This window comes from Scyliorhinus torazame, chromosome 5, assembly GCF_047496885.1.
Source record: "Scyliorhinus torazame isolate Kashiwa2021f chromosome 5, sScyTor2.1, whole genome shotgun sequence".
Classification (NCBI taxonomy): Eukaryota; Metazoa; Chordata; class Chondrichthyes; order Carcharhiniformes; family Scyliorhinidae; genus Scyliorhinus; species Scyliorhinus torazame.
In genome coordinates this window covers 111,867,678-111,888,514 of record NC_092711.1, presented here as the reverse complement: position 1 = coordinate 111,888,514, position 20,837 = coordinate 111,867,678, and positions in this window count along the sequence as shown.

Genomic DNA, 20,837 nt, shown 5'->3' with positions numbered 1-20,837 from the left:
CTGCAGACAAGGCTCCTAACATTACACAATGACTCTCCTTACATTTCTGGAACTGCCCCTGAGCCTCAGACAGTCCTGTGAAAATAGGCGGTAAAAGAAACCCGCTTGCAAACATAAAATTGACATTAACATTTGACAGAATGAATCAGAACGGACGCGGCGATCAGCAAAGTTATCCTTCAGCATCCAAATCAATGCCGCTAATTTCACTGACCACCGGCTGTCTAACTTTCGCTATGTTGGGAACACAGGATTTTGCGGAATGTTACACAATATCACAAGAATAAATGTTTTATCTTCCACTGAAGCAGGTCATGAACTGGTCATTTCTCCACTCATTGGCAGCAATGAGAGGGACTGTTAAATAATAATGGAAATCAGCACAAATTAAACTGTACAGAACACGGTGTTAATCAGGTATAAGAGACGCCTCCGTTTAAATGAAGTCAACAACTCGGAGAATATTCCAATAATTCAGGCGGGTTCAAGGCAGTTTTATGATTTTATTTAAGTACCTCGTCTTATTGGGCTTGTGGATTGGGTCCATCAACACCACTCACTCTCACTTCATTAGGTTCTTAACAAACGGACTTCAATAACTACAGTGACCTTTACTCAGAACTAATATAAATTAAATAGCATCTGGTCAGTTTACAATGTTCCAATCGCGTCTAGCCTCAGCGTGATCACAGCATTCACTGAATATATTTATTTAGATGGAACACCATTTAAAACGTTTACTTCATGTGCGACTGAAACATTTATTGTTTAAATGAATAAATCCCATTTTATCCATTCATATTCAGGCTAATCTGCCCCACACAGTATTTGGCAGCAATCCAGCCGCCTGCAGCAGGCAGGCTCGAATGTTCAAAGTTGTTTACAGGAAGCATCTGGATTTTTCTTCAGAGATCTGTTTCCTCAGTACTGACCGTTTGGCTGCAAGCCAACTTCAAACTCTTAACATTGTCAATGAGGACTATTTATAAACAAATCTACCCAGCAACAGTACTGGACATAATTTTACGTTTTAAATTGCGAACCTATCTGAACTGTTCCCATCTCAGGAAAGGAGAGTTATCCAGCTTTTCTTGTCCCTCTTAGCAACAACAGCCGGCTGGAGATCTCTCCCACATCTCATAACATTGTGATGATGGATAGAAATACAATTAGACTATCAGACAGGGGCCCATTTGTAACAGATCAACATGTATATTCTGTCTTTTTTCCTACATGCTTCCATGGAATGTGAGACTCACTGGCAAGACCACCATGTGTTCCCTGTCCCTAATTGCTGTTGAACTGAGTGGTTTGCTGGGGCAGCTCAGAAGGAACTGAAGAGTCAGACATGTTGCTGTCTGACTGGAGCCACATGTAGGTGAGACCAGGGAGGGATGTCACATTTCCTTCATTGATGAAGCAGAGGGGATTCCATGGACACAGTTAGTCTATATTCCAGATTTATTAATTGAACTCAAATTCCCCCACCGGCCATGGTAGGATTTGTTCGCGAGTTCCCACAGAATTAGCCTGAGCCTTTGCATTATTGGTTCAATGGCATTAATACTCCCCCACCGCCCAACCAAAAGATAAAAGGATTACGGCTTTGATGTAGGGATGGATGTTGGTTGGATGCCTAAATATGTTGATTGAGGAATCAGTGAATGGGGTTGATGGATGGATGGATAGATGGTCCTGAAAGATGCTGTTCTACATTCTCAGTTTTGCGCTTGATGACTTCACAAATTAAAGCTGGTCCTTTATAAATTGTGTCAGAATGATACAATCGGTGGCTGAAGATTTCCTGTGTGAATTCCATCCCCAGACTATTGGGAACAGACCAGCTGGGCGTTACTAGGAGGAAACTGGAGATACTCCTGTGGTGCTGGTGTTATTCTCTGCTGATGGTGAATCTTCATCTCAATGACAGAAAGCTGGAACATGATTAGGTTGAGGAGGGACGGTAATATTTGGAACATGTGGTCATTTCATGTACAATAAGTCACTCAAGATGTCCTCCCCCAAATTAATGAAGACACCAGACTAAAAACATATTAATGTGAAAACAGAAATACTGCGAAACTCAGTGGACAGCTGCAGACTTTGAATTACTTTCCAAAACAGTCTAATAACAAATCGGGATTGAAAGGTGCATTAACGTCACATTAGGTACAGACATTTTCATTTCTACCATCACCACCTGGACATTCCGCTCCAAATCACTGACTATCCGGACTTGGAAATATATCGCCGAATCTTCGCTGTCGCTGGTTCAAATGACTAGAACTCCCTCCCTAACAGCATCGTCGGTGTGCCTGCACCAGAGTGACGGCAGAGGTTCAAACACGCAGTTCACCGCCCTTTGTGAAGGGTAATTAGCGATGGACAATAAATCATGGCGAGCCTGCGACGCCCACACCGTATAACTTAATTTAAAACTGTTGTAATCTTTGTGAAACGATGGGAGTTGGTGAATCTAATTATTTATGTTCATAAATAAATGAAAAACTGTGAATATAATTACTATGTTTCTGAACATTTATGGCCTGCTCCTTCTCTGCTGGAAAATATAAACCATCCCACAGGAGATCCATGATGTAAAATCATAACCAATATGTGAAAGCAAAGTGGACAGAGGAAGCTGCAGCAACTATTGACATATCTCATTCATAGCAGCACTGGGAAGGCCTTTGCTAGTTTCACACTTTAAACACTTCATCTGCTTGCAGGCCGAATGTAGCTGGAAGCAAGGTGCGGTATTCATGTCGCAAGATTTACTCTGGACATGATCTGCTCCCTCTGCCACACACCTTCACCTTACGTTCATCAATCGCAATAAACTTTCGACACCGTCAGCAGAGCAGGGACGATACGATTTGGAGACATTTGGCTGTCTGCTAAAGCTCCACTGTTTCATTCACTCTTTCCCTGGCAAAACACTGTACAGATTGATGATTCCACTTCCGACAGATTCTAAGTGAATAATTGAATGAAAGAGGACCGTGTCCCACACCCAACTTTATTGGACAGCATCCTGCTGATCTTCGCCTTCCCTGAAGATATGGATGAAGTCCACTTGCACACTAGGCCAGGCTGCAACCTCTACAATCTTCCAGTCATCAAAACGGAGACATAATCACAATACATCCTCCACAGAGAATTCCTCTACGCGGAATCATCCAAACAAAACTTCATCTACAGAAACTATGTCTCCGGTGCCTGTAACTTGTTCTTCCTTACCAATGAGTAGTATGAGGAAAACCGTGGTCGTGGGACAAGGTGTTGCACTTTCGCCAATGGTCACACAAAATAAGAGCAGGCGAGCAATTTCTGCTGCCGAGTGTCCGCGCTGAGAGGCTGCCTTGAAGTAGAATGTGATGCTGACATGGGGAAAGCAGATCCGACCTTTGTTTTACTCATTGAATGTCCATGGAATAATATCAAGCTGACCCTTTGGAGCAAGCTGATGGTTTATAAGGCCCGAGCTCTCAGAACCTTGTATGGATGTGAAACAAAGACTTACAGCTGTCAAGAAAAATAGCTCAGCCAATTTCATCTTTGTTGTCCGCAATGCATTATGGATATTTACTGGCCGGACAAAATCAGAAATGCGGCAGTTCTCTCAAAGACAGAGCTTCCAAGTCTCTCCAAAACAATTAAAAATAGGTGGATTGCACATTTGCAGTATGGTCCCTAAATGGGACATGGTCACACGACCAAGGAATTTCCACTTTGCGAAGTAGCCGGAGCCACGCACCCAGTGGGAAGCCCGATATTTCGCTTCAATGATTCTTCCAAGTGTGACATAATGTCCCTAAACCTAAACATTGATCATCACACTTGGGAGTCGCCGACTTCCGGGTGCGGCGATGACCAGCTAAGTCGCACGTTTCGGCAGCTCCCGGTGGAACGGACTTTTGGGCTCTTAATAAGAGCCCCAACGGCAATTTTAACGGCTAAAAGTACTGTGCGGTAAACCAGAAGGGAATCCCCCCTGGATACGGATGGAAAAAGGAGAGGAAAGTGGCCGGATTGCGGTGGATCCTCTAGAGCAGCGGCAAGGAAGGCAAGCAAAAACCAAGATGGCGTCGGAAGGTGGCAGTTTAATATGGGGCCCTGAACAACACGAGTTTTTGAAACGCTGCGTGGAAGAGCTTAAAAAGGAGATGAAGAAGGAGCTGTTGGCCCCGATATTACAGGCGATTGAAGGGCTAAAAGACGAGCAAAAGGCCCAGGAGCGGGAGCTTCGGGTCGTGAAGGCAAAGGCTGCCGAGAACGAGGACGATATACAGGGCCTGGTGGTGAAGACGGAGATGCACGAGGCACAGCATAAACGATGTGTGGAAAGGCTGGAGGTGCTGGAGAATAATGCGAGGAGGAAGAATTTAAGGATTTTTGGTCTTCCTGAAGGTGCAGAAGGGGCGGATGCCGGGGCATATGTGAGCACGATGCTGCACTCGTTAATGGGAGCGGAGGCCCCGACGGGTCCGTTGGAGGTGGAGGGAGCATACCGAGTGATGGCGCGAGGACCGAGAGCAGGAGAAATTCCCAGAGCCATAGTGGTGAGATTCCTCCGTTTTAAGGACAGAGAGATGGTCCTCAGATGGGCAAAGAAAACTCGGAGCAGTAGGTGGGAGAATGCAGTGATCCGCGTATATCAAGACTGGAGTGCGGAGGTGGTGAGAAGGAGGGCGAGCTTCAATCGGGCCAAGGCGGTGCTTCATAAAAAGAAGATTAAATTTGGAATGCTGCAGCCGGCAAGACTGTGGGTCACATATCAAGGGAAGCACCACTACTTTGAAACGGCGGATGAGGCGTGGACATTTATTGTTGAAGAGAAATTGGAATAAGCGGGTTATTAAAAAAGAAAGTTTGAGACAAAGTGGTGGGGTGAGTATGGGGGGCGAAGAGGGGGGAAAAAAGGGGGATAGATGATTTTTATGTTGTTAATCCTGCGACCCGGTAACTTTTCTCTCTTCCACAGGTTGTGGGGGAGGGAGGAAGGGAGGTGGAGGAGCTGGGGGCGTTGGCCATTGGGGGCGGGGCCAAAAGGGAAGCGCGGGTTTTGTTCCTGCGCTATGATAATTATGGCGGGAATAGGGGTGCAGGAAGGAGGGGGCGTCGCACGGTGCGAGCCGAGGTCACGGGGGGTAGCCGAGGTCGGCCAGAGTTTGCTGACTTCTGGGAGCAACATGGGGGGTGTAACTACGCTAGTGGGGGATCTAGCGGAGGGGGTGGGAGGGGGGATTTACTGGGTTGCTGCTGCTGGGGAGAAGGGGGAGCTGGTATGGGGTGGGGTGGGCGGGGCGGGAGGGCACTGCCTGGGGGGGACACAGCTGCGTGGGAACCGGGTGAGGAGCTGGATAAAAGGGGATGGCTAATTGACAAGGGGGGGGGGGGTAAAGAGCCCCCCCAACCCGGCTGATCACGTGGAATGTGAGAGGGCTGAACAGGCCGATAAAGAGGGCACGGGTACTCGCACACCTTAAGAAACTCAAGGCAGATGTGGTTATGTTACAGGAGACGCATTTGAAACTGATAGACCAGGTTAGACTACGCAAAGGATGGGTGGGGCAGGTGTTTCATTCGGGGCTACATGCGAAAAACAGGGGGGTGGCTATACTAGTGGGGAAGCGGGTAATGTTTGAGGCAAAGACCATGGTGGCGGATAGTGGGGGCAGATACGTGATGGTGAGTGGCAAATTACAGGGGGAGGCGGTGGTCTTGGTGAACGTATATGCCCCGAACTGGGATGATGCCAACTTTATGAGGCGCATGTTAGGACGTATCCCGGACCTAGAGGTGGGGAAGTTGGTAATGGGGGGAGATTTTAACACGGTGCTGGAACCAGGGCTGGACAGATTGAGGTCCAGGACTGGAAGGAGGCCGGCAGCAGCCAAGGTGCTTAAAGACTTTATGGAGCAGATGGGAGGAGTAGACCCATGGAGATTTAGCAGACCTAGGAGCAAGGAGTTTTCGTTTTTCTCCTATGTCCACAAAGTTTATTCGCGAATAGACTTTTTTGTTTTGGGAAGGGCGTTGATCCTGAAGGTGAGGGGGATGGAGTATACGGCGATAGCTATTTCGGATCACGCTCCACACTGGGTGGACTTGGAGATAGGGGAGGAAAAAGAACGGTGTCCACCCTGGAAAATGGACATGGGACTAATGGCGGATGAGGGTGTGTGTCTAAGGGTGAGGGGGTGTATTGAAAAGTACTTGGAACTCAATGATAATGGGGAGGTCCAGGTGGGAGTGGTCTGGGAGGCGCTGAAGGCAGTGGTTAGAGGGGAGCTGATATCAATCAGGACACATAAAGGAAAGCAGGAGAGTAGGGAACGGGAGCGGTTGCTGCAAGAACTTCTGAGGGTGGACAGGCAATATGCGGAGGCACCGGAGGAGGGACTGTACAGGGAAAGGCAAAGGCTACATGTAGAATTTGATTTGCTGACAACGGGTACTGCAGAGGCACAGTGGAGGAAGGCACAGGGTGTACAGTACGAATATGGGGAGAAGGCGAGCAGGTTGCTGGCCCACCAATTGAGGAAAAGGGGAGCAGCGAGGGAAATAGGGGGAGTGAGGGATGAGGAGGGAGAGATGGAGCGGGGAGCGGAGAGAGTGAATGGAGTGTTCAAGGCATTCTATGAAAGATTATATGAAGCTCAGCCCCCGGATGGGAAGGAGAGAATGATGTGTTTTCTGGACCAGCTGGAATTTCCTAAGGTGGAGGAGCAGGAGAGGGTGGGACTGGGAGCACAGATCGAAATGGAGGAAGTAGTGAAAGGAATTAGGATCATGCAGGCGGGGAAGGCCCCGGGACCGGATGGATTCCCAGTTGAATTTTACAGGAAATATGTGGACCTGCTCGCCCCGCTACTGATGAGAACTTTTAATGAGGCGAGGGAAAGGGGACAGCTGCCCCCGACTATGTCAGAGGCAACGATATCACTTCTCCTAAAGAAGGAAAAAGACCCGCTGCAATGCGGGTCCTATAGGCCTATTTCCCTCCTGAACGTAGACGCTAAGATTCTGGCCAAGGTAATGGCAATGAGGATAGAGGATTGTGTCCCGGGGGTGGTCCATGAGGACCAAACTGGGTTTGTGAAGGGGAGACAGCTGAATACGAATATACGGGGGCTGCTAGGGGTAATGATGATGCCCCCACCAGAGGGGGAAGCGGAGATAGTGGTGGCGATGGATGCCGAGAAAGCATTTGATAGAGTGGAGTGGGATTATTTGTGGGAGGTGTTGAGGAGATTTGGCTTTGGAGATGAGTATATTAGATGGATACAGCTGCTGTATAGGGCCCCGATGGCGAGCGTGGTCACGAATGGACGGTGGTCTGCGTATTTTCGGCTCCATAGAGGGACGAGGCAGGGATGTCCTCTGTCCCCATTATTGTTTGCACTGGCGATAGAGCCCCTGGCAATAGCATTGAGGGATTCCAGGAAGTGGAGGGGAGTACTCAGGGGAGGAGAAGAACACCGGGTATCTCTGTATGCGGACGATTTGTTGTTGTATGTGGCGGACCCGGCGGAGGGGATGCCAGAGATAATGCGGATACTTGGGGAGTTTGGAGAATTTTCAGGATATAAACTGAACATGGGGAAAAGTGAGTTGTTTGTGGTGCACCCAGGGGAGCAGAGCAGAGAAATAGAGGACTTACCGCTGAGGAAGGTAACAAGGGACTTTCGCTACTTGGGGATCCAGATAGGCAAGAATTGGGGTACATTGCATAGGTTAAATTTAACGCGGTTGGTGGAACAGATGGAGGAGGACTTCAAGAGATGGGACATGGTATCCCTGTCACTGGCAGGGAGGGTGCAGGCGGTTAAAATGGTGGTCCTCCCGAGATTCCTCTTCGTGTTTCAGTGCCTCCCGGTGGTGATCACGAAGGCTTTTTTCAAAAGGATTGAGAAGAGTATCATGAGTTTTGTGTGGGCCAGGAAGACCCCGAGAGTGAGGAAGGGATTTTTGCAGCGTAGTAGGGATAGGGGGGGCGGGGGGGGGGGGCTGGCACTACCGAGCCTAAGTGAGTACTACTGGGCCGCCAATATCTCAATGGTATGTAAGTGGATGGGAGAAGAGGAGGGAGCGGCATGGAAGAGATTGGAGAGGGCATCCTGCAGGGGGACTAGCCTACAAGCTATGGTGACGGCGCCATTGCCGTTCTCACCAAAGAAATACACCACAAGCCCGGTGGTGGTGGCTACATTGAAAATTTGGGGGCAGTGGAGACGGCATAGGGGAAAGACGGGAGCCTCGGTTTGGTCCCCAATAAGAAATAACCATAGGTTTGCTCCAGGGAGAATGGATGGGGGATTTGGAACATGGCAAAGAGCAGGAGTAACACAATTGAGAGATCTGTTTGTAGATGGGACGTTTGCAATTCTGGGAGCGCTGACCGAAAAATATGGGTTGCCCCAGGGGAATACATTCCGGTATATGCAACTGAGGGCTTTTGCGAGGCAACAGGTGAGGGAATTCCCGCAGCTCCCAATGCAGGAGGTGCAGGACAGAGTGATCTCAAAGACATGGGTGGGGGACGGTAAGGTATCAGACATATATAGGGAAATGAGGGACGAGGGGGTGATTATGGTAGATGAGCTGAAAGGGAAATGGGAAGAAGAGCTGGGGGAGGAGATTGAGGAGGGGCTGTGGGCTGATGCCCTAAGTAGGGTAAACTCATCGTCCTCGTGTGCCAGGCTAAGCCTGATACAATTTAAGGTGTTACACAGGGCGCATATGACTGGAGCACGGCTCAGTAAATTTTTTGGAGTAGAGGATAGGTGTGCGAGATGCTCGAGAAGCCCAGCGAATCACACCCTCATGTTCTGGTCATGTCCGGCACTACAGGGGTTTTGGGTGGGGGTGACAAAGGTGCTTTCGAAGGTGGTGGGGGTCCAGGTCGAACCAAGCTGGGGGTTGGCTATATTCGGGGTTGCAGAAGAGCCGGGAGTGCAGGAGGCGAAAGAGGCTGATGTTTTGGCCTTTGCATCCCTAGTAGCCCGGTGCAGGATACTGTTGATGTGGAAGGAAGCCAAGCCCCCGGGTGTGGAGACCTGGATAAATGACATGGCAGGGTTTATAAAGCTGGAACGGATTAAGTTCGTCCTAAGGGGATCGGCTCAAGGGTTCACCAGGTGGTGGCAACCGTTCGTCGAATACCTCACAGAAAGATAGAGGGAATGGAAAAGAAGAAGACAGTAGCAGCAACCCGGGGGGGCGGGGGGGGGGGGGAGGGCGTGGGGGTGGGGGGGGGGGTGGGGGGGGGGGAGGAACCAGAAGGACTCTCAGGGATGTCAGTGTATAAGTATAATATGTATAGGTTGTTGTTATAGGTAATTGTATACTGGACGGCTGAATTGTATTTTTTGGAGGGTATTTATTTGGGACAAGGTTTTGTTTTTTTAATTTTGATGTTGTTTATATATTATTTATTTCTTGTTTAAAAAGCTGGCCATTGTTATTTATATTGTTATATTACTGTGTAAAAGATACACAATGTACTGTTGTTATGGTTGGCCAAAAATTTTGAATAAAATATATTTAAAAAAAAACAATTGGGAGTCACCAGCTGCAAACTGAAAAAAATGGCGACACCTCCGGTGTGCTGGTGTGAACTACCAGGACCAGTGGATTTAGCAGCTTGAAATAGACACAAACCGAGAAAATGACAACCCAGGTGACAATTGGGAGCTTCAGGTGCAACATTTGTGGAAACATTTGCTGTGTATCTATTGGAAATTGAAGGATGCCGTGACCTTTGTGAAATTTAGTTGTACGCAACATGTGTTTCACACAAATACACACACACACACACAGTCTCTCACAAACGCATTCTCTCTGTCTTACACGCACACCCACATTTCACCTTTAAAATTAAAATCCCATGTTAACTTCCTGGGAAGCTTCGGAGACAATGGCCCCAACCATTTTCCAGGTGGTAGAATGAATCAATAAACTCTCCCCAACACTATGTTTGTCAGATGAATGTTACATTTCCCATAGACTCCATCCAGCGCCCAGGTAAACATTTCTCTATTTAACAAAGATGAACAAAAATGCATGACCAGGAATTGAGCCGCTTTGCTCTGGTGCTGATCTCAATGTGGGAGAATCAGTCAGCGACACCTGCAATTAGTTACACTTTATATGTTGGCACCTCCCGCAGAAGGCGATGCGATATTACATTTGTGGAAATGGATTATGGATACATCAACATCATGGATTATACCTGACAGCGACATTTTCACAGTAACTGCAATTGCAACTTTTGGCCAGCAGATGGAATTTAAATCGAGATGCCTTGCATTGCATGAAGCAGACATTGCCTCAATAATTACTGCTGTCTCTGCTAATTTTAAATTGGACTTCATCTGTATTTTTGTCAGACTAGACTCTGTCTTTGTTTATAATACACAACAGTCTGTCTAAATTAATACGGCACCAGTGCTTGTCAATGTTTATATCACACAATCAATGTGATCCTATTTTCAATATACAGGATCGATCTCTGCAGTTTTGCCACATCCAGTCCTGAATATTAATGAATAAATAAACAAAAAGCCAGCAGAGGAGCCTCAATAAAATTTCGCTCTTCAATGATGGGGGACCCCAGCAGGTCAGAGCAAAAAACAAGACTGAAAGTTTCTGCCAGAGGTGCCGAGAGGATGGTCCATCTCGGCCTCCTCCGGTGGTCTGCATCATCATGGGTGTCAGTCTTCAGGAAATTTGATTCACTCCACACGATATCAAGAAATGGCAGACGGCGCTGCAAATGCATTATCCCTGGCAACATTCCAGCAGCAATATTGAAGGTTTGTGCTCCAGAACTGGCTGCGCCCCAGACAAGTTCCTCCAGTACAGGTAAAGCACTGGCATGTACCCAACAATGTGTAACATTGCCAAACATGACCCGTCCACAAAAGGCATGAAAAATCCAACCCGGCTAATTATTTCCCTGTCAGTCCGCATTCGATCATCAGCAACTTCATGAGAAGTGTCAAGGATCACCCTGTCACATATAGTCTCCATAGCATAATGTCCCCGGCCCTAGCTTCTCAATTCATCATAAGGTCAGAAGTGGGATGTTCGCTGATGATTACTAAATGTTCTGCACCATATTCGACTCCTCTAATACTGAAGCAGTCTGTCTTCATATACAACAAGACTTGGACAACATTCAGGCTTGGGCTGACAAGTGTCAGGCAATGACCATTCCAAAAAGGGAGATTCTAACCATCTCCCCTGGATTTTAAATGACACTACCGTGATTGAATCCCCCACTATCAACATCCTCTGGATTTTCATTGATTAATAACTGAATTGGAAGACTCTTTTAAATAATATGGCTACAAGAGCAGCTCAGTGGCTGGAAATTCTGCGGTGAGTATCTCACCTCCTGACCTCCTAACCCAGATCCATCATCGTAAGGCAGAAGTCGGGAGTTTAACTGAATGTTCTCCATTTGTCTCACATGTGCCCCTCAAGCAACACGAGAGAATCATGACGCCATCCAGGACAAAGCAGCCGTCTCGACAACACCCCATCGACCAGCTTAAACATTCACTCCTTGAATCACGGGTGTACAATTCTAGCAGCGTGAACGATATTCAAGAATCTACTGCAGCAACTGCCTCCTTCTATAGCACCTTCCAAACCCACAAACTCAGCCATCTAAAAGGACCAGGCCCGACCGATGCATTGCAACAGTAGGCCTTGCAAGTTCCCCGCCAAGCCACACACCATCTTGATGGGAACTATGTTTCTGTTCCTTCACTGTCACTGGTCAAAATCCTGGAATCCCTTCCGATCAGCACTTGCTCAGGATGGGATGCAATGGTTCAATAAGAGGGTTCAACACCACATTCTCAAGGGCAATTAGGAATTGGCATCAAATGTTGACGTTACTGGTGACGCCAAGATCCTATTAAATCATTTTAAACATATCTCTCAGCTTACATTCACCTTGCCCCCGCCTCGGTTTAAAGTACACTCGGCCGTGTCTCTATCACATTGCAACAGGCTCTCAGTTTTCCTGCACTCGGCTGAATATCAGTTGTTAATATACCAGCCCACATCCTGTTTATATTACAAATCATTAATTATGACGCACTGACCCATGTCTGGGTTAATCTGGTAAGAAATGCGTCACAATCGTTATTGCATCAGAACTTTTATCTGTGCATCGTAAACTGGAACAACATTCTGTTTGCATCACATGTGGTTCTGTCTCAGTTATTACTCTACTAGATAGTTAGATTCTAATAAAGTCATTCCTGCCTTAGGTAATGCTACACCTGTCCATGTCCCTGTTTATACAACACTAGGCCCTGCCTGTTATTCTTGTATTGTACAATATCCTTCTTATTGCTGCATTGTTTGTGTCTGAATTTGTATCAGTCGACACTCCGCTAGACCAGAGCTCAGTTTAGATTGCACTAGACCCAGTCTCTGCTTATGGTGCCGGCGGCACGGTGGCGCAGAGGTTAGCACTGCTGCCTCATAGCTCCAGGGTTCAATTCTTGACTATCGTGCCGAGTTTGCACTTTCTCCCTGTGTCTGAGTGGCTTTCCTCCGGGTGCTCCGGTTTCCTCCCATAGTCCAAAGATGCGTCGGTTAAGTTTATTGGCCATTCTAAATTGCGCAGGTCATGGTGCAAGGGCGGGGGATGGGGGAGGGTGATCTTTCATAGGTCGGTGCAGATGCTATGGGCCGAGTGACCTTCTGCCCTATAGGGATTCTATATTTGATCCTGAATCTGCCTATTTTTTCCGAGACGTGCTCACTTTTATTAATGCACCAGATGATACCTCTGTTTTTAACTGTGGGCGCATTATTCCACATGTCTTTGAGATAGAAATATAATATATTAAATACATATTTTGGACAAGAAATCAGTATATGGCAACAGCCTGCAACGGGATGTATAGTGTCTACAGTGTGTGCAATGCAACATTTGATATTCATTTTCAGTGCAGTTAGCGGAATTAGATTTCAGTTGGCATTTCTTCTTTGCCAATGCCCAAGACCAATTTCTACCCAGAGAGCTGTATGTGTAGGAGGATGCAGCGTATTATGTTCTCATGTGCTTGTTGCCCTTGTGATTCTCGGAGGTCTCGGGTATGGAAGGTGCTGTTGAAGAATTCTTGGCGAGTTGTTGCAGTGCATCCCGTCGATGTTACACACTGCAGCTACTGTGTGGCCGTTGTGAAGAGAATGAATGTTGCTGTAACATTAAGTACTCAGTTATTTATCTAATGGTCCTTTGCTTATGTTGCACAATTACAACTGGTCCATTCCCTTAGTTTATTGCACTAGGCCCAGGCAATAGAAGTTAAGTTGCACAATTTGAAATGGCTGCAAGAAGATCAGGGAGATCTGCGGTTGTATGTACACACGACTAGGGTGCTGACAAGACAGATGGCGACGTTTATCTGGGCATAGATCAGCATTGCTCGCTGAAGAATTTTACATTATTACTGTTACCTCAGTTTTTCTTTATCTTCCCAATTTCCACCCCAGCCACTTTCGACATTATTGTGCATGGTGTACCGCAGCAAATACTGAGGCCGGGCCCAATGTAATATGAACAGAGATATGGCCCAATGCAGAACTGAGGCTGTGTCTAATTTAATACAGAGACAGGTTTAAATTAATAGAAACAGAGTCAGGTTCTAGGTTAATGTAAACAGAGACAAACAGGTTCCATGTGTCCATAAGATATAGGAGCAGAATTAGGCCATTCGACCCATCGAGACTGCTCCACCATTAAATCCTGGCCGATATGTTCCGAATCCCCATTCTCCTGCCTTCTTACAATAACCCCTGAACTCCTTATTGAGCAAGGCATGTCCTCTAATTGGTGGCCTAGTCTAATATGAACAATCAGAAACAGATCCTTATTATAGAAGTTTACAGCATGGAAACAGGCTCTTCGGCCCAACCAGTCCATGCCGCCCAGTTTTTACCATTAAGCTAGTCCCAGTTGCCCGCACTTGGCCCATAACCCTCTATACCCATCTTACCCATGTAACTATCTAAATGTTTTTTAAAAGACACAATTGTACCCGCCTCTACTACTACCTCTGGCAGCCCATTCCAGACACTCACTACCCTCTGAGTGAAGAAATTGCCCCTCTGGGCCCTTCTGAATCTCTCCCCTCTCACCTTAAACCTATGCCCTCTAGTTTTAGACTCCCCTACCTTTGGGAAAAGATGTTGACTATCTACCTTATCTATGCCCCTCATTATTTTATAAACCTCTATAAGATCACCCCTAAGCCTCCTACGCTCCAAGGAAAAAAGTCCCAGTCTATCCAGCCTCTCCTTATAACTCAAACCATCAAGTCCCGGCAACATCCTAGTAAATCTTTTCTGCACTCTTTCCAGTTTAATAATATCCTTCCTATAATAGGGTGACCAGAACTGCACACAGTATTCCAAGTGTGGCCGTACCAGTGTCTTGTACAACTTCAACAAGACGTCCCAACTCCTGTATTCAATGTTCTGACCAATGAAGCCAAGCATGCCGAATGCCTTCTTCACCACCCTGTCCACCTGCGACTCCACCTTCAAGGAGCTATGAACTTGTACTCCAAGATCTCTTTGTTCTATAACTCTCCCCAACGCCATACCATTAACTGAGTAGGTCCTGGCCTGATTCGATCTGCCAAAATGCATCACCTCACATTTATCTAAATTAAACTCCATCTGCCATTCGTCGGCCCACTGGCCTAATTGATCAAGATCCCGTTGCAATCCTAGATAACCTTCTTCACTATCCACTGTGCCACCAATCTTGGTGTCATCTGCAAACTTACTAACCATGCCTCCTAAATTCTCATCCAAATCATTAATATAAATCACAAATAACAGTGGACCCAGCACCGATCCCTGAGGCACACCACTGGTCACAGGCCTCCAGTTTGAAAAACAACCCTCTACAACCACCCTCTGCCTTCTGTCGTCCAGCCAATTTTGAATCCAATTGGCAACCTCACCCTGGATCCCGTGAGCTTTAACCTTCTGCAACAACCTACCATTCGGTACCTTGTCAAAGGCTTTGCTAAAGTCCATGTAGACAACGTCTACTGCACTGCCCTCATCTACCTTCTTGGTCACCCCCTCAAAAAACTCAATCAAATTTGTGAGACATGATTTTCCACGCACAAAGCCATGCTGACTGCCCCGAATCAGTCCTTGCCTCTCTAAATGCTTGTAGATCCTGTCTCTCAGAATACCTTCTAGCAACTTACCTACTACAGACGTTAGGCTCACCGGTCTGTAGTTCCCAGGCTTTTCCCTGCTGCCCTTCTTAAACAAGGGCACAACATTCGCCACTCTCCAATCTTCAGGCACCTCACCTGTGGCTGCCGATGATTCAAATATCTCTGTTAGGGGACCCGCAATTTCCTCCCTAGCCTCCCACAACACCCTGGGATACATTTCATCAGGTCCCGGGGATTTATCTACCTTGATGCGCTTTAAGACTTCCAGCACCTCCTCCTCTGTAATATGCACACTTCTCAAGACATCACTATTTATTTCCCCTAGTTTCCTAACATCCATGCCTTTCTCCACCGTGAATACCGATGAGAAATATTCATTCAGGATCTCACCCAACTCTTGTGGCTCTGCACATAGATGCCCTTGTTGATCCTTAAGAGGCCCTACTCTGTCCCTAGTTACTCTTTTCCCCTTTATGTATTTGTAGAATCTCTTTGGATTCTCCCTTGCATTATTTGCCAAAGCAATTTCATGTCCCTTTTTGCCCTCCTGATTTCCCTCTTAACTCTATTTCGACAATCTCTATACTCTTCAAGGGATCCACTTGATCCCAGTTGCTTATGTACGTCATATGCCTCCTTCTTCTTTTTGACCAGAGTCTCAATATCTCGAGTCATCCAGGGTTCCCTACTTCTACCCGTCTTACCCTTCACCCTAAAGGGAATGTGCTTACCCTGCACCTATTATTATTGAATATAAACTGACACGGGTACGAGGTAATATAACATAAACAGAGGTGGGTTCACGGCCTGGTACAATACAGAGGCAGGGCCTACTGTCCCTTCAAACACTCGCAGCACAGTTGCATCATTGGTTGGAGGCAAGATGTCGCCAGGACTTCTTCAATCATACTGTCCCCATCAAACATTCCCAGAGCAGCTGAAGATTGCATGAGGGGCTGCTTTAGCACAGCGGGCTAAATAGCTGGCTTGCAATGCAGACCAATGCCAGCAGTGCGGGTTCGATTACCATACTGGCCTCTCTCAACAGGCGGTGGAATGTGGCGACTTGAGGCTTTTCACAGTAACTTAATTGAAGCCTACTTGTGACAACAAGCGATTATTATTAGGTGGAACGAAATTCCCTCTACATAACTCGCTTAGACACATTAAAGGCCTGGAAATCAAGGGTTCTATACCAGGTAAAAGCTCTTCTGCACTCTTCCTTCCGAGATCCCCAAGCCAGGTTGACAGTGGGGTTAGTTACTGGGTAAAGAAACCTCTGCATTTTTCCATCAAACCCACCCAGGTCATGTCCAGCAGAGTTCAGATACGGAGTAAAGCTCCCTGTGCACATTCATAACAAACACTCACAGGGCAGGTTTAGTGCAGGTTACATGCAATTAAAGCTTGCTCCACCCTGGGCAAACAAATGCTCCAAGGTCACGGCAGCTTGGTGAAGTACAAGGAAAGATTCTCCGGCCCTGCCACATTAAATCCTCGCCACCAGGTGCAGCCCAGATCAGATATAGAGTAAAATTGTCCTACAGTTCTCATTAACACTCCAAGATCATTGAATGCTCCAACCACATTTTAGAGTTAAACTCCCTCTACGTATTCCAATTCATTGGATTCAATCCATTTAGTTGGAAACCAATGGGGTGCGATTGGGCTGAGAGAATGTATTGGCCACCTGTTGACTTCATGTTGTCGATTAAGCACAATGACCCATCGCGGAGAGTTATGAGAAAGGCAGAGAGAGAGATAGGATACAGAAAAACTCTACGAACACATTTCGCAGGTCCTTATATTTAGAGATTAGAGGGAATCTTTCCTAATTCTGAACATGGATACCATCATGAAATTTTTCTCATATAACTGATGAATAGAAAATGTCGAAAAACAAGCATTACTGGAATCCGTTGATCGATTTGCATCCTTGCCTCTATTTCAGTGTTGTGTTGGTGGGGAAATATTTGTTTTGTTTTTCTCAGTCCACAATCTAAACTGGGACTTCTATTTCTGTGTTTATTTACCGAAACACCTCACTGGTCACAATTAAGTGTGCATTTCAGCAAAACGAGATAAACACATTCACGTATTGATTAGTTTCAACTCCAAATAGTGGTTTATTTTAAGAATATTGACAGTTGGTTAAAACGAATAGAAACTTCCATTAGAACAGATGTTACTTAATTGAAAGAAAAATAGATTTAAATTAAGTATTCATTCTGAAAGTTATGAAGCCTCAATTAATAAAGCACCTTTAACCAGCTACTTTTCCACTGAATGTGACTTTGATTGAAATATTAACCAATTTAAAGTATTTAAATTAAAACGTAAGGCAGTGGAGTGATCTATTGTCACATTAATCACAGATCATTCGACATGTTACAACTTGCATTTTAAAAAGTAAACATTTGGAAAGAGCTTGCTTTTGTAAAACGCTTTACTCGACCTCAGGTCATCCCAACACCCTTAAAACTCACTGATATATTTTTGCTGAATTTAGTCACTGCTGTAATGTTGGAAGCAGAGCAGGGAATTAGTGCACAGCAAGCTCCCACAAACTGAGATGTGATAAGTCACCAGCTAATCTGTGATTTTAGTTGAAGAACGGACATTGGTCTAGCATACTGGGAAAAGCAGCTCTGCTCTTTAGAATTATATCAATGAGGTAATCCACCTGAAATGTGAATCTGTTTCTCTCTCTGCTGATGATCACTGACCTGCTGAGCAGCCTTTTTTGTTGTTTTAGTTTTAGATTTCCAGAATCTGCAGCACTTTGAACAGTTTTGGATTCATTTTCGCCATATGGCCATCAGTAACAGTCAGCATTAACTGTCCATCCTGAGGAGCCGGATGTGAACCACCTTTTTGATAAGGTGCACTTCGGGCGGTTTAATTAACATTTGACTTTCTGCAGCATCTTCCCATCAACTGACTTGCTTGCTCGGCAATATCGGAGATAGTTAATAGTCAACCCATCACTGTTGACCTAGAGTTACATATACGGCAGACAGATTAAGGAGGGAAGCTTTCTTCGCCTGAAGGGCATTGGTGAATCTGCTGGGCTTGGCGAAATTTCGATAGCTTCTTGAGTATTATGAATGACACGATGATTTTTATTTCTGATTTATTAATTCATTCAATTGCTGTTTCCCCCAGCTACCATAAAACTATAAGAGGGAAGAGCAGATGTTGGCCATTCAGCTAATGGAATATGATCTGCCATTCAATGAGATCGTGGCTGATCTGATAAAATCCACAACTGCTTCCGGTTGCGGCTATGCGGAGCTAAGCCGCACGATTCGGCAGCTCCCGCTACCACGGACTTTCGGACTCGCTAGAGGAGCCCCAACGGAACTTTTTATGACGGCAACCCGTGGGGAAGGGAAGAGAGAGGTCCCCCTCCAACTTCTATGAAAGGGACCAGAAGTGTAAAGGCCAAAAAATCGGCACTGGAGCAGCGGGAGAAGCGAGGGAAAGAAAACAAAATGGCGGCGGCCAGAGACAAAGGGGAGCTGCAGGAGTTCATCAAGCGCTGCTTCGAGGAGCAGCGCGAGGAGATGCGCAAGGAGATGCTGGCGCCTATGCTTTCGGCAATTGAAGGACTCGGGATCACCCAGAAGGCCCACAAGGTTAAGATTCAGGAGGTAGAGAAAAGAGTCAGTCAGAACGAGGACGAGCTCTTGGGCCCTGGCGGTGAGAGTGGAGCAGCACGAGGCGCCACACAAGAGGTGGGCGGGAAGACTCGAAGACCTGGAGAACAGGTCGAGGAGAAAGAATCTGCAGATCCTAGGTCTCCCTGAAGGATTGGAGGGGGCCGATGCCGGGGCACGATGCTCGGGGCGATGATGGGCAAGGAGGCCCCTTTGAGGCCGCTGGAGTTGGACGGGGCACACCGGGTCCTGGCGAGGAAGCTCCAGGCAAATGAGCCACCAAGGGCGATGGTGGTGAGGTTTCACCGGTTCACGGACAGAGAGTGGGTCCTGAAATGGGCCAAGAAGGAGCGAAGCAGTAAGTGGTACAATGCAGAGATCCGAATATACCCGGACTGGAGCACGGAGGTTGCAAAGCGGAGAGCGGATTTCAACCGGGCCAAAGCGGTGCTGCACCGAAAAGGAGTGAAATTCGGAATGCTGCAGCCAGCGCGACTGTGGGTCACATACAAGGGCCAACACTATTACTTTGAAACGCCTGAAGAGGCGTGGACCTTTATTCGAACTGAAAAGTTGGACTCTAACTGAGGGTTTGTGAGGGTGGGGGGGATGTTTGAGGTTTGATGTGTGATGGTTGGTGTATATAGGGGGCCAACCACGCGCAGGAATGTTACATGGTCTGGGGGAGAGAGACAAGGCAGCGACAGGAGCTGCGCCAGAGGGGGAGGAGTGGGCTGTGGAAAGCGCTGTGTTTTTCCCGCGCGCAGTAAGAAAGGTGGGAAGGGGAATGAAGGGACGCAGATAGAATGGGGGCTCCCACACGGGGAGGTCAATGGGACGGCGGGGGAAGCCGGGGTCAGCAGGTGTCAGCTGACTTACGGGAGTGACATGGGGGGGGAGCAAAAAAGCTAGACAGGGGTCTAGCGTGGGGGGGAGGGGAAGGGGGGTGGGAAAGGGTTGCTGCTGCACTGGCCGAAAGAGAATGGGACACAGAAGAGGTGGGCGGGGGTCCCCCATCTGGGGGATTGGAGGGTGAGTGAGGCGTGGACACGGGACTGGCCCAGAAAAGGAGATGGCTAGTCGGCGGGGCGTGGGGGGGGGGGGTGAGAGCCCCTCCAATCCGGCTGATAACGTGGAACGTGAGGGGCCTGAATGGGCCAGTGAAGAGGGCTCGAGTGTTCGCGCACTTCAAGGGACTGAAGGCGGACGTGGTCATGCTCCAAGACACACACCTGAAGGTGGCGGACCAGATCAGGCTAAGAAAGGGATGGGTAGGACAGGTATTCCACTCGGGACTGGACGCGAACAATAGAGGGATGGCAATATTGGTGGGAAAGTGGGTGTCATTTGAGGCCAAGACTATTGTAGTGGACAATGGAGAGCGATATGTAATGGTGAGCGGTAGGCTGCAAGGGACGTGGGTGGTGTTGGTAAACGTATACGCCCCGAACTGGGATGATGCAGGATTCATGAAGCGCATGTTGGGGCACTTTCCAGACCTGGAGATAGGAGGCCTGATAATGGGAGGGGACTTCAATACAGTGTTGGATCCAGCACTGGACCGCGCCAAATCAAGGACTGGAAAGAGGAGGCGGCGGCCAAGGTACTTAGGGGGTTTATGGATCAGATGGGGGGAGTGGACCCATGGTGGTTTGCTAGGCCGCAGGCCAGGGAATTTTCTTTCTTCTCCCATGTACACAAAGCCTACTCCCGATAGATTTTTTTGTTCTGGTCAGGGCGCTCATCCCGAGGGTGGAGGGGATGGAGTATTCGGCCATAGCCGTTTCGGACCATGCCCCACACTGGGTGGAACTGGAGCTGGGAGAGGAGAGGGACCAACGCCCGCTGTGGCGGCTGGATGTGGGACTGCTGGCGGACGAGGTGGTGTGTGGGAAGGTGAGGGGGTGTATCGAAAGGTACTTGGAGGCCAACGACAATGGGGAGG